At 45.8% G+C, this 14,829-nt stretch overlaps 1 protein-coding gene across 1 annotated transcript in view; it reads right to left on the reverse strand.

Annotated features, from left to right (window-relative positions):
• The window catches only part of RAI1 (retinoic acid induced 1), an 81,118-nt gene extending 68,355 nt beyond the window's left edge, over positions 1 to 12,763 (reverse strand). Inside the window, exon 1 of the mRNA XM_018558594.1 lies at positions 12,525 to 12,763. The gene's annotated coding sequence lies outside the window, so the exon portion shown is untranslated. The remainder of the gene's footprint in view (positions 1 to 12,524) is intronic.
• Between the last annotated feature and the right edge of the window lie 2,066 nt (positions 12,764 to 14,829).

A 14,829-nucleotide genomic window follows, 5' to 3' on the forward strand; every position in this document is an offset into this window, starting at 1 on the left:
CTTTTTATTATAGATTTACTTTAATATTTGCATAAATGACAAGCTTACTGGTATTAATGAGCTTTAGCCAATCATAAGGCAAGCGGTCTGCTCCGTGTTAAAGAGGACAGACTGCCAAAAGAGGGGATGGTGCCAGGCAGGCCATCCAAAAGCCATGGTGGTTGGTAGATTTAGGTAAGTGATATAGTAAGAATATGTTAAGTGATAGTTGGACCCTGTTAAACTACGAAATGTCCAATGGTTGGTAACAAAGTGCCTGTTATTGACCCCTAAGAACTTGTCCGTGTTCTTATGGCTTTTAGCCCCCATAATATGTCCTTTTTTTTGCACTTTTGGATGTGAGACTATGGAGTGATATGGGACCTAAGCCTAAAGCTGACCATACCATGGTCAGCAATGAAGGGACAAGTGAAGCTAAATCAGAAAGGGACACAGAAGAAGGTTTTCTAAGTAGCAGTTGGTGGTGCCTGCTTCTAGCGGAGCCTTTTACTTTTAAAACCCTAATATCGAGCACAGGTTCAGTTAAGGTTTTGCTGACATTGAGATGAAATAGTAGTCAGCGGAGTCCTTCTTTAAGTGCGTTCTGTGCAGAGACGCATCTCTTGGGCACCCCCCCTCCTCTCTCCTTCTCTTTCAACTTTACATCTTGCCTTCTTCTTTGCAGAGGTGATGCGGGAACAGCTCAATCAAGATCTAATAATTTTTAATTAATGTGTGGATCATTTCGCTGATGTCCTTGGCCACCAGAGGTAATCAGAGCCAGAAAGGATTCTGCTTGACAGAGAGAACAGAACACTTACATGCTGCCAGTACTCTGTGAAGTGTATGTCCGCCCCGGGGGGATAAAATACTCATCGTCCTTTTCCCACTTTCCAATCACATAACTTATTTTTGGTCTCGTATGAAGGGGATTCGTAGCCGTTCTTGAATCAATTTATTTTTAAACATGCATTTGTGACTAAGATCAAAGTTACTGAGATGAAAGTGAACCTGTGACCAGACTATGGACATTCAAGTAGTTACATATTCTTAACAAGCAGTAGATGAGCTTTACAACAAGCCCTCATTGACCTCTGTAGCTGCAACACCTGTTGAACAATTCATGCTTAAAGTACACTGCAGAAGCACTGAAGTCAATCAAGCTACTCTGCTTCCGCCTTCCAGCCAGGGCTCAGAAGCTCAGCTTCCAATGCTCCTCCCTCCCAGCAGTAACACAGCAGCTCAGCTCCTCATGCTCCTTCCTCCCAGCAGTAACACACCAGCTCAGCTCCTCATGCTCCTTCCTCCCAGCAGTAACACAGCAGCTCAGCTCCTCATGCTCCTTCCTCCCAGCAGTAACTCAGCAGCTCAGCTCCTCATGCTCCTTCCTCCCAGCAGTAACACAGCAGCTCAGCTCCTCATGCTCCTTCCTCCCAGCAGTAACACAGCAGCTCAGCTCCTCATGCTCCTTCCTCCCAGCAGTAACACAGCAGCTCAGCTCCTCACTCCCAGCAGTAACACAGCAGCTCAGCTCCTCATGCTCCTTCCTCCCAGCAGTAACACAGCAGCTCAGCTCCTCATGCTCCTTCCTCCCAGCAGTAACACAGCAGCTCAGCTCCTCATGCTCCTTCCTCCCAGCAGTAACTCAGCAGCTCAGCTCCTCATGCTCCTTCCTCCCAGCAGCTTAGTTCCCCATGCTCATCCCTCCCAGCAGTAACTCAGCAGCTCAGCTCCCCATGCTCCTCACTCCCAGTATTAACTCAGCAGCTCGGCTCACCTTCTCCTCCCAGCAGCTCAGTTCCCCATGCTCCTCCCTCCCAGGAGTAACTCAACAGCTCAGCTCATCTTGCTCCTCCCTTCCAGCAGCTCAGTGCCCCATGTTCCTCCCTCCCAGCAGTAACTCAGAAGTTCAACTGACCTTGCTCCTCCCTCCCAGCAGTAACTCAGCAGCTCAGCTCCCCATGTCCCTCCCTCCCAGAAGTAACTCAGCAGCTCAGCTCACCTTGCTCCTCCCTCCCAGCAATTCAGTTCTCCTGCTCCTTTTTCCCAGCCCCTCAGCTCCCCACCCCCAGCAGTGACTCAGCAGCTCAGATCTCCCCCAACCTGTCCTCTCCTCTCCCAGCAGTAATTCAGTGGCCTTCCAATGTAAACCCAGAGTAAGTACTATAAGAGAAGAGAGCAGACAGAGCTGATGAGTCACTGCTGCAAGGGTGGAGCAGGGGAAGCTGGGCTGCTTACAGAACCACATAAACCACTTCAGTGCTGCCAGTGTGAATTTTAAAGATGAATTGCTCCACAGTTCCTGCAGCTACAGTGGTTCATAAGGGTTTGTATTAAAACTCTTTTACTTCTGGTTGACAATACATAAATACGTCAATGTCTATAGACTGGCCACATGTTCACTTCAAAGGATATCAACATTTCTGCTCTACATGATTGTTCCGGGCCAGACTCCGAAAGTGTCGATGTCAGAGGATCGTCAAGACAGCCAGACAAGTAGCCTAGAATCAACAGACTGGCTTGACAGAATTACCAATCACTTGGCAGCTAAAACTGTTCATGTCTTTTATCAAATGGGTACTTAGCTGTCTGCCAGGAGTTCTACTTTAACAAGCATTTTCAGATGCTGAGATTTCATTACCTGAGCATCACAGCTTCTGGCCCCCCCTGCTGAGCCGAAGGTCTGTATGCGAATCGCTTTCCGCCGCCACACGAGAAGGAACGCCGTCTAACATTTCAAAGATCTGGCAACTGTAATTACAACACGGAGACAAGGCTGAACCTTGAGTCATGACAACACATTGGGGTTACCACCACAAGCCAGTTAGACATTTGCTTTAATTAATTAACAACCCAAAAAAAAACCAATAGCTTGGAAATGACGGGTTCCTATGGGCGATGCCTCCATTTTCCTGCTGTATAGGCCCATTATAATTGCTTTGCATTCAGTTTTTGTTCTTCACGTCCTCCTTTGAAGTCCTGCCAACGCGTAGGATAAGGATCACGGCGGAGGACCATCCGGAATTCATGCGAGAGGTTTAAAATTATGTTTTAACCTCTATTAAGAAAGTGGAATTAGCCTTTAAGGATGAGTGGAAATGGCCTATAAGCGGGTGACATTTACAGCCCAAGTTCTTGTAACGCATTCACGGTCCATTCTCCAACTTATTTAATTACTTCTTCCGTTTCCCCCCCATTTACTAATTCTTCATTTTTAGCCATTTTTGTCCATTTTTTTTCTTATTATGGTGTCCTTGGCTGATCTGCACACAGGCCTGTGGCAGCACAGAGCATAATGGCCGTGGGTCATACTAAGTGCAGCCCACAGTGCCCGCACCTAAAAAAAAAGCATGCAAACCATGCAAACATGTGCCACCTCCCTTTAATACCGCAATCCTGGAAAGCCGACGGACCCTTAGTGTATAGATTTAAAATATGGAGTGATAAGGGAGTCTAGGAATGAAAGAGTTAACTGGGCAACAAAAAACAACAACATAACATACTCAACAGATCTGCTAATATACGGTAGTATATAGATATATGAGAGAACCTGTATAGAGCAGAAATCAGTTGCCCAATCTATACGGCCTGGCCCAACTTCGACCAGGAACCTAATTCAGAGCAAGACAGGAAATTGGGAGATTATGTCAAGCTGGTCAATAATCACTAGGCCTATGAAAAAAGAAGGAGCATCAAAGCAATATTTGAGAAACCTATTATAGCTATTATAAAAAAAGCAAAAACACCACCCAACAGGTTTTAAGGGCACAATTCATCAGGGTTTATTTTTAGCCATGATGAAGGCCCCCGAAACATGGTTTGCCTTTTTGGATTTTATTGCAAAAAAAAAAAAAAACACACTTGGGGGATATTTATAAAACAAACAATCTGCAAAATCATTTGCCCAGCGAATCTCTGTGGAAATAGGGGCAAAAATTAACGTTTCTAAAATATTTTCAGGTCAAATGTAATGTAACACCATATTATGGCCACTAGATGGAGCTGAGGAGAATAAGAAATACTTATTTTCTGTGCTCCTCAGCTCTTTCTAGTGGCCATAATGTGGTATTACATTATATTCGGCCTGAAAATAGAATATATTTAGAACGTTTATTTTTGCCTCTATTCGCACAGAATGAACATTCACAGAAATCTGCAGTGTCAATGGCCTTATACATCTGCCCGCCCGGCTCTTAGCAACCTGGGATGCTCTGGCTAACCCCCACCCTCCCCCCCCCCCACGTAACTCAAAGGGATGCCGCAAGAGGGGCAAAAGCCTCAGGCTGCCTTATTAAAGGGATGGCCCTGTCCCCATCTTCCTATGCCTGCCCCAGATGCTGTGTTGATAGACAGAATATAACATGTATACAGCAACTGGCTCAGATTCATATATAGTGTGTGTGTGTGTGTATACACACACACACACACACACACACATATACATACATACACACACACATACATATACACAGACACACACACGTTTCAACAGCCTGACTTAGTTGGGCATTTATTTAAGCATATGTCTTCCCTAATAGATAATCAATACTTTATCAGCATATGTGAATTTATGATTTTACAGCACAGTTTTTTTTTGGCCTCACCACTGCCTTGGCACGCATTTCTTGAGCCACCGCCTGCACCTCCAGCTCATTAATGTGTCACAGTATAAATTAGAAGTGATCCCTCTAACTAATCTTTAATGACACGCACAGACGTATGAAGCTCGGTGCTCTCCGCGACTGATCAAATTAAATGGGAGTCAAGGAGTCCTAATAAAAAAAAGAATCAGCTCCACCCCTTTTGTAGCCAAATATCAGTGGGCCGAATCCTTAAAAGAATTATTTCATAAGTACTACTAGCAGCCTGGCCGTATAACATCGCCGTGTTGTAATTTCAGGATTAAAGTTTTTATGTGAAAAATGCCCGAGGGGGGGGGGGGGGGTGCTTGGGACACGTGTAACGGAAGATATCGCTGCAACAGGCAAAGAAACCAGCGGAGCATAGCGTGGCCTTTTAAAATGGCAGGTAATATGGGGTTACTGAGCGTGGGCAATATTAATCCATCCAAGCTGCGGAGGGAAGACAAGCGCCATCCTGCTCCGCAAGCCGGCAAATAGCATTCTGCTCCAAGTATTGCAGACGGCTGTGTGTCTGTGTCATGGCAGACCGTGCAATTGCAACAGGGTCCCGAGACACAGGGGACCAGTGCTGGATGACTATACAGTGACTTATGCAGGCAGCAACAGCATATGGAAATTGAAAGGAGATACCCGTTTAAATGCATAAAATGAATGTACTATGGGTGCAGTCTACTCAATATGCTCCCATTGCACATTTTCCTGTGACGAGCCTGGGGTAAGGGCGTAGCAACAAGCAGCTGGTTACCTGGTTTTAGCACAAACAAGAACATATGCCACCAGCACACCATGGATCCTTAGCATATCATCCAAACTTTATTGAAGTGATCAGATCATAACATATCAAGGCCGATGCATGACCCCTTTACCCCTCCATCACCTGCCTGATGAAAGAGTCCTGCGCAGCCTCGAAACGTTGTGATCGATTAAAAAAACACTGACCATATGCTAGAGATCCATGGTGTGCGGGCTACATAATGTGTATATATATATATACACACACACACACACACACACACACATATATACACACTGAGTGGCCAGATTATTATGAGCACCCCATCAGTACTTAGTTGGGCCGCCTCGTGACTCCACGAGATGGTGAAAGGTGATGCGAGGAATCTGACACTGCACTGTTGCCCTTCTGTTGTCTTGTACCAGTCTTGCCACTCTCCGTTCTGCCCTAACATTGACTAGTCGATGACGGCCACAATTCGCACGTTCAGACCCAGATTTTCGGCTGACAGTCCGTTCTTTAAACACTTTAACAATGAGCTGCTCTTGAACATTTAACATATTCTGCTGTTTTGCCGATACTCGCTCCATCCCACGTTCAAAGGCTGTTAAATCGCGTTGTTTCCCCGTATCTTCAGAAACAAATCACTTCTACTGTCGTGGTAAACAACCTGCTTCCCTATTTATAATGGTCTGGCCCTCTAGCAACTTCAGCGCCAAATTATAGCTAATTTGCCTACAAACCTCAGGTGGTCATAATAACCTGGCCACTCAGTGTGTGTATATATATATTAGTCCAGGAACCTGTATATGACTGCTATGAGAACTCTTGGCATTCAATATCAGTAGAGCAATTGTCTTTGGGGAGGAAATTAAAGAGATTGGGTGTCCCCCATGTTCCGTTCAATAAAGATGGCTTGCAACTAAAGAGATCGGGGCCCCTAAAGCTTTGCTATTGGGCCCTGACTGCAGATGATGCCATGCTGGTCATACCCGAACAAACCTTGTTCAGACACTAAAGGTAATAAAAAAATATGTAAACCCCTAACAATGAATTTCTCATATTTGCGCCCTTTTAGAATTGAATTGAAAGTGTTTTTTAAATATCGGTTTGGTAGGTGCAAAAGATATCCATTGGTCCTGCCAGAAATCCTGGGCCGGCTGTTCTGTTAGCACTGTTCCCAGCTTTATCTGTGGACTACAGAACACTTCCATTCGCTGTTACGCTGATGACGAGATGTTAGGGTTTATACACACTCAAAAGGGGCTGATTTATAAATCCTTCACTTAGCATATAGCTGGCCGAAAGCCGTTTGCACAGAAATGCCACCAATAGATGGAGCCAGGGAGCATAGGAAATTAGTATGCAACTCAGCGCCATCTAGTGGTGGTCTATCTACCAACACCATATAAGTCAGCGATGGGCAAGCTCAGCACTCCAGCTATGTTTGAATACAAATCCCAACATGCCTTTCCCTCTAGGAGTCATGCCTGTAACTGTCAGTCTTGCAATGCCTCATGGAACTTGTAGTTCTACAACAGCTGGAGCGCCAGAGTTGCCCACCGCTGATCTAAGTGTACATTTCACACTGGATCCGTTCTACAGAATATATTCTATTGGGCGACAGATGTTAGAGGGTTCCAAGAGGAGTAGAAGCCATTGTCTACCAGTTATACACCTAGGAGCTGTGCAGCACATTCATTTTTATTATACAGGATGTATATAGCACCAACAGTTTGCGCAGCGCTTTACAATATAAGGAAGACATTACAATCACAATACAAGATGGTAAGAAGGGCCCTTGTGTAGTAAATTTGTATGCGGGTATACATCTCCAGTCTACTTCTTTTTCCCGCTGCGGTGATCTTCCAGTGCTGCAAGCATGAGAAGCTGCGGCTGTGAATTATCATGCCAACGCCACCCCCCCCCCCCTTCTTCCTTCCTTACTGCCATTTACAAAGCTCCTAATATTGTTTCCCTGAATGCAAAGCGTTCTATGAATGGACGAGGACAGTCCTGTAAATGTTCCACCCCTTGACCATTCACATGACGCCTTGCATTCAGGGAAACCATACAAGGAGCTCTGTAAATGGCTGAGAGGACAGGAAGAGGCGGGCCAATCACAATAGTAGGAGGTGTTTTGAAGAAACACCTATCAAAAAAGTACCAGCAAGCTTAAAGGAGAACTATGGAGTAACCCTTTTATCCCATTGTGCTCTTTAGGGTCACGGGAGAACATATACTAACCTCCTCCCGTGACCCAAAGCTCAGTATATAGCAAGCTATTGCATGCTATATACTGAGATCGCCGCAGCCGGGACGGATTCTGATCCACCCAGCTGGCTGATTGACAGCGAGCTCTGCCTATCTAGATGTGCCTGCCCCCTCCCCTGTCTGTTCCTTCACTCAGCGCTGGAGGATCAGAGAGGGAAGGGGGGAATCCCTGCGGTGACTGACAGACCAGTTATCCGCCTTCCCAGTTCTCTTCTAGAAACTACAGAAGAGGTTTGCAGTCCAAATCAATGTGACAACACTTTTCCTCCATAGATACAATGCAGCGAGAGTTGTCACCATGGGGCAGGAAGTGTGTTACTGGCAGGATCACAAACGCAATAAAGGAAAATAAGCCTGAAAAAAAAAAAGAAAACTAATGCAGCCACTGCATCTAAGGACCACCAAACTGCAATATGTTACATTTTTCCGATTAGATACGCTTTAATTGACGTTCATTGCCCGAGGGCCAGGAAACGGACAGCCCGCTTCCACCTCACTCAAAATGTGAATATTAGCAGCTCCTGCATCTGTCGCTAGGGTATGAGACGTTGGCGAGGACCGCTGACACTGGACATTCCATAGACATTTTCGGGGCCTTTGTGGTTCAGCACCGGAGACGCTAATCTCTGCAGGATCAAGAGCGCTCTACGTCTACAGGCGGCCGCCATGCAAATCCCAACACCACAGCGGGCACGCATTTGCTGTTATTTAACCCCTTCATTGCACTGACTTTTTTGTTGTTGTTGTTGCTGGTACAATGGTAAACAAGACATGCCCTACAATAATAATAATCATAATAACAATAATGATAATATTAATATAATAAAAATAAGGATAATAATATTAAATATTTAGGAATACATCCCAGATTCGAGCCGCAGATACAGTCCGAGGTTTTCCCGCCTTTCATCTGTTCTCTGCAACGCAGGAAAAAAAACATCTAAAGACTAACAGCGGCTCAGGTTGGCGGGATGACTCAGCCGGCGTCATATCAGTGTTATGGCGAACTAAAAGTCGGGAGTTTTGGGGGCTGGATAATCCACTGAGGCTGCCCGAGGACAGACTATAAACAGGATCTCTTATAGGAATAAAACGAATCCCGTGCTTCCGGATAAGAGATAAATAAATGAGGAGGGAAGAGATGGCGAAAGCGAAAACTAAAAAGGCAAAAGGACTATTGATCTAAAACAGCGGCGTTTAACAAGGGACCGGGAAAATCCCTGGGTGCAGCTACCCCAGGGCTGGGCAACCATGGCACTTCAGCTGTTGTGGGACTACAAGTCCCATGAGACACTGCAAGAATCTCTCAGGCACGACTCCCAGAAACAGAGGCATGATGGAATTTGTAGTTTCACCACAGCTGGTGAACTGAGGTTGCCTACCCCTGGTCTGCCCCTTTCTAAGGCTCTGCAACGCTAACTGTCTGCAGGGAAACGGAGTGACTTGTAGTTAAGGTATGCCGCCGAGTCCCCTCCTCTCTCCTGACACTGTCGGGCTCTCGGTCAATCAAAGTGTTGGTCAGAGAGGAGGGGCATGGCCTGCCACAGGGCTGTGTGGGTCTTTGGACGCACACAGCCACTGCGGGCACGAGCGCGGAGGGATGCCTCCATTGGCCGGTGGTTGATGGCAGAAGGAGCCTATGGTTCCTCTGCTGTCAGTATCCTCCCCCTGCAACCAGGAGTACGGGGAACAGAGGACCACTTCGGGACCGGCGGCGTGGACGAGCGTCGCTGACAGGTAAGTGTAGGGGGTGACGGAGGGAACTGTTCCTGGGTGTCCCCGACCTGTGCATGGGTTACCTCTCTGAATACCACTTGAGCCTCTCCTCCTTTCCAATTCCCGTTATTATCTACAATTATATCTTACAAACAATAAAAATAGTACATCGTATAAATTGTTGCATAAGGCAACATTAGTAGAAACAGAATATAAATAGGTGCATTCACGTGAACAAAAGTATCAGTGTTGGTATGAATGACCTTTTTAGAACTGTCCGCTGGCTTCCAGATCGGATCATTTGGCTAGTCATTTCTACGCCAGCCCCCCCTCTAAAGTCCCTGTAGAGCTGTACTGTACTACGCCTGCAATGACACCATTGAAACAAACTGCAGCTGCCTAAATCTCCCTCTCTGACAGGGCTTGCACGGGTTATGATAGAGGAGCCACTTAACGTGTCATCGCCGCATGACATCATTTTCCTTCCCTGTGCTCTCCGGCAGGCTGTCACATGACTCCTTGTTTGGCCGTATCGCATGCATCAGTAAATTTGCTCTTAGCGTCTCCGTTGCACTAGATGAAATCACATTGCAATATGCTTTTATTCTAATGGACTTTGGATCCATTCCGGTTGCCAAGGTGAGCGATGGCATCCATCCTCGTCTATTCGGCGCTGCCCTTTAAGCCCTTGTGTCTTTGAGGAAGCTGCCTACATAGTAGGCGACCATCAAACTAATTAAAGGAGAGCTCCAGGCGGAACAAAAACCACACAGTAATAACTAAGGCAGGCTTCTGTGTCCTCCTGGTTTTGGAAGAGAACAAAAATTAGAATTGTTCCATACATTTTCACGCCTACAGCTGCAAGGAAATCCGTCCAACAAATCAATTTGTGCCCATACTGCTGTTCCATTCAATAACAAGCCCCTGCCACATTCCAAAAATGTCTTAAAGAGAACCAATCACGTCTGGATTTATACAAGAATATGAATATTCCTTCCCAAACTGTCATAATTCTGCAGCTTTAATTATGAAATATTTGAATGTCCCCTTTATTTAGATGTAGTTACTTTATCTGAGGATGACTCTGAAGCAGAGAGGCTCCCTGGGGTCCAGAAGTTGCTACCCTGACAACTGACTAATCCCATGCTAACAACCCATGCTGTCTCCATGCTCCTGAATGCACATAACAGTACCAAATAATAGAACCACGGCTGAGTGGAATGCAAATTACAGATCTCTCCCATCTGATACGGTCATACACAATGACGGGCTGGGAGCCAGAGTGTGTTATTAGCATGAGGTCAAGTAACGACAGCTCAACAATGGTTAGAATTGGGTGGTCCGAGTCTGACCCTCAGCTCCAAAATTAAAGTAAAGTTAGATAAGGAGACACATTTAATTCCTGCATAAGAAAGCGTGCTATCGGAAACTCATTTATACCCTTCAGTAAAAGTACTGCAGTAGATCACAACCAGTTCAAGAAACAGAACAACATAACCTGCTTTTATATCACGTCCCTGATGGTTCCTGTGGATTAAAGCCCACCCAATGCTAATACGTCAGTTTTGGGTTTAGGTTGAATCACAAGCAAGGTTCCTATATCTTGACAGTAGTAGCGAGATCTACCCACTGGAGATCACAGTTCTGCCCCATGAGGTCTTGCATTGGGAGTTTGACACCATTGGTAACAGACACAGCGTGTGGGCAGACCTGACAACACAGGTGCGGAGACATCACTGACAGAGCCCCAAGAGATTGAGTCAACCCCTTGAGATCTACTCATAACCAACGTATGGGATTTCGGTTAACTGACCCTTTAGATTTACCCCACCACCAAGGATCTATTGAGCCCAACACATCTGGATTAAGGTACTGCAGAGGTATGTGTCCCTTAAAAGGTGAGTTCATACAAGTGCCAGAAGCGGAGGAAACCTCAGAGGTGGACATTGCGGACCGTTCCAAGAATCCCTCGCGTGTGACTTTTTACAGTTCTGTAGCATCACATTCTCACCTGCAAGGTCCTCTCTTCCTGTCACTCATTTCTGACACCTCCCCTCACGAAACGGCCGACCATTCAGCACAAGACAGCTTGATACCCAACTAATCTCCGCACGTAGATTCAAAGCAACTGCCCACATCCGCAGCTGCTAATCGCCAATCTAACTTAATGATCTCTTGCCAGCCCTACATCAATAACAATGCACAACCAGTTATCGATGGACCAGAGATGAACAGGTTTATGCAATGAGGCTCTGCAAAGACCAATCAGGATCCAAGCAGTGTTATAACCCATAGCAACCCGCAATGGGAACAATGAGGGATGACTATGTTCTTATTGCTAGGGGTTACTGCTCTCCACACAACGCACTTAGCCCTTGCAAATCATGGACCTGTTCAGTGATAGGACGCTGGTTTTTCGATGGGTGCCTTTGGTATTAAAAAAGGAAATTATTATTTACTGCACTTCTAAAACCTCTTGCATTCACAAAACAGGTAAATTCTCATTCATTGTAAATTTGGGCATCCTTCCTATTGCAGGAGGCTTCTTTGGCTTGAAGGTCTCTTAATGTCCAGTATGTGCATAACGTCCATTAGGAAAAAAGTCTACAAAAGCTAGCAAAAAAACCTCTATGTGTGATAATATCACAAAAGTGCTCAGTTTCTGCATTGGTAACATGTCTATCTATCTATCTATCTATCTATCTATCTATCTATCTATCCATCAGAATTCCTGCCACCGCCAAACCCCAATGTACTAGAGACTTCAAAAGCTCTGATCAACATCATAGTGCAGGTGCCATCCTTGGGTCCTGTCCTTGTACGCGCATTGCCACAGTGCAGGCAAAAAAAAAGGCACCTCCACAACTGGCCACAGTTACCAGCAAAAGAAGACAGATAACTTGGATCCACCTCTACTACCGACTTTGTCCCCAACACAACAGACTGATCACCCCAAACACTTTCTTAGAAAGACAATACACCAAGTGCAGTAACCTAAAGCAACCAATAATCACTTTTCCTTGTACCGGTAGCCGCTAAACCGACGACCGGTTGCCCCTAACCCGACGACCGGTTGCTTAGGGTTACTGCCCATCGTCACTGCCTCTTTGAGATGCCTTATTAAAAAAAACACAGATGGAACAAGAACCCCCTTCATGGACAATATATCAATAGGGTACCTGGATCGTTGGTTCTGTCCGCTTCTCTCTTAGGGCACGGTGACCAGGTTACGTCCTCAGGAGGCAAAGACGTGAAAAATGGCACCATTCGTATTTTTCATCCTCCTCAGCAAGCCTTCAAAGCCTTCTCAGCGGTGATTATTCACAAACCACTGGGGATGAGAGGTAATTAGGACCGTCCGCTGTAGCATCCAGCCTGAAAATGTAGAGGCAGGAGAAGGAGGGGTGTGAGAGCAGACAACGTTAGTAGTGCCCCCCTTTTCTTTCTCTCGCTCCTGTGTGCGCCGCGCTTGTGTGTGTGTGTGTGCGTGGACGAGTGTGCGGCTGCCTGTTTGTGCCAGGAATAGCAAGCAAGGAGCTCTGAAATGCCAACGACAGGGGTCAGGGAGAGACAGTTCAGCTATGCTCTTTGCTTGCTATCCTCAGGAGAGCCAGAGAGGAGGAGAGAGAGCAAAGCCAGGCTTCACTAGCCATGATCCATCAATAATACATTCTAAATTCTCTCTGCCATTAACTCTTCCAAGGTCACCTACGATAAGGTGCCGAAATCATCGCCTGGAGCGGAGGGAACGGATCCTGAAGGATCACAGAGGCTTTTTTTTGTTGTGCTCCACGCTCGTATCAAAGGTTCCCATTTTAGAATCCAGTGTCAGGCTACATACACACGGCCATCTACACCTTCCTTTTATAACTAGTTTTTTTTATCTTTTTTTAACGCAAGAAAGAAAAAAAACTGCTAAAACCCTATATTTCTGTATGCAGCGCTCTTCCAATATTCCAAAGCGCATAATACATAGACCCTTTTCAAATCAGTCCTAGCCTCCGAAACCCGCAGAGAGCATACATATTCCAGGAAGGCAGTAGGCATCTCTGGTGGGAATTGAGCCCCGGACTGTGGCAGAGCAAGGCTGCAATGCTGATCGCTCCACTGTGCTGGTCTTTAATCTACTTTTGCTTTTTTGGGGCCTCTTTGGCCAGACAACTATTGGCATCGCCTTTTAGTTCCATTGGATTTGACTTTTGTGGTTTGAGAAAGTATAACCAGACCGGTTAGTGTAAGGTGGGCTAAAAATAACTGAAGGGTTCCTTTCATCCCCCTCGCCATAAAGTGTGTGTGGTTGTACTTCCTCATAGCACCCCAAGCCCTATTCCATAGAAGCCATGGATGGATGATGGCCAAGAAGCCTTTGCAGTACGGAACAAATGGCTCTATAATATTAGGTTGTATCTGTGCTCTATACCAGCGGCTCTGGAAGCACAGGAGCATAAAGGAATGATTTGCGTGGCTCTGCCCACTATCCTAAATAAGGAACAAAGCCCTTATTTTTGGGATTTGAGATGGCATGCAAATGCCTTTGGTTTGAAAACCAACTCTGTTGCTAAAATGAAAGTTTCCCAGCATAGAAGATAATAAAGACTCACCTCTCCTGCTGCCCACACAAGAAGCACCATCAGAAACTGACTATTCCGGGACTGTCACATTCCGGGTCCCACTGCCGCCCTCTTTGGTGCCTTCCACCGGCCCCCATGCCAGTGCTGATGTAGGGGATGGCAGATTGAGCCACTGAGTGCAGCAGGAGATTAGAAAACCAATACGCCCAGAAATCTAGGTTTCTCAAGAGTTTTCCGTCTGCTTCTTTTCAATATATTACAGATCTGCAGTGTGGGAAGCGGAAGAATTTTTGATATCTTCTTTGCAAGGAAACTTTTTTTTGGAGCTTTCTTTTTAGCGAGTCCTCTACTGTGCTTCTCTCCTGCTTTGAAACAGGATTCATCTTCCCGACTTCCTCTTTGAGCTAGCACCTATTTTTTTATTCTGCTCCCCATTATTAAGAACATTTGGAAAAATAAAATCAAACTGCATGTTTATAAAAAGTCCCTATGTACATATTTTTGGGTCAGTCGTCTAAAGCTGGTCACAACTATGTAGTCCATGAGATTGTAGAACTTGTCATTGGCTTCTGGTTGTGTAGATGTAAGGAGAAAATACAGTGCAGGTCTCATTAGACCCTTTGTTTGTCTCATGTTGTTTCTTCCTTGCATGTGTATATACCCCTGGTCTGAACTAAGCTTGCTCTAGACTACTTCAGGCACCAAGACTGGGTGGTAGGTCCATGAACATGGCTGAACGTTTCTGTTCATGTTGATGGAGATGGGAGGAGGAGGTGATGAACAAGGCTGGCAGATGCTGCCTATCAGGAGCAACTAAAGCAAATGTTGGCCAAGTCAGCAGGACTTGCCCAAAATTTGAGCAGTGTGTGGCCCTGTCAGTACCCCTCCATTCAACAAAAGTCAATTTTTGAAT

The sequence above is a fragment of the Nanorana parkeri genome, unplaced genomic scaffold (assembly GCF_000935625.1).
Source record: "Nanorana parkeri isolate BGI_ZX_2015 unplaced genomic scaffold, ASM93562v1 scaffold347, whole genome shotgun sequence".
NCBI classification, from domain to species: Eukaryota; Metazoa; Chordata; class Amphibia; order Anura; family Dicroglossidae; genus Nanorana; species Nanorana parkeri.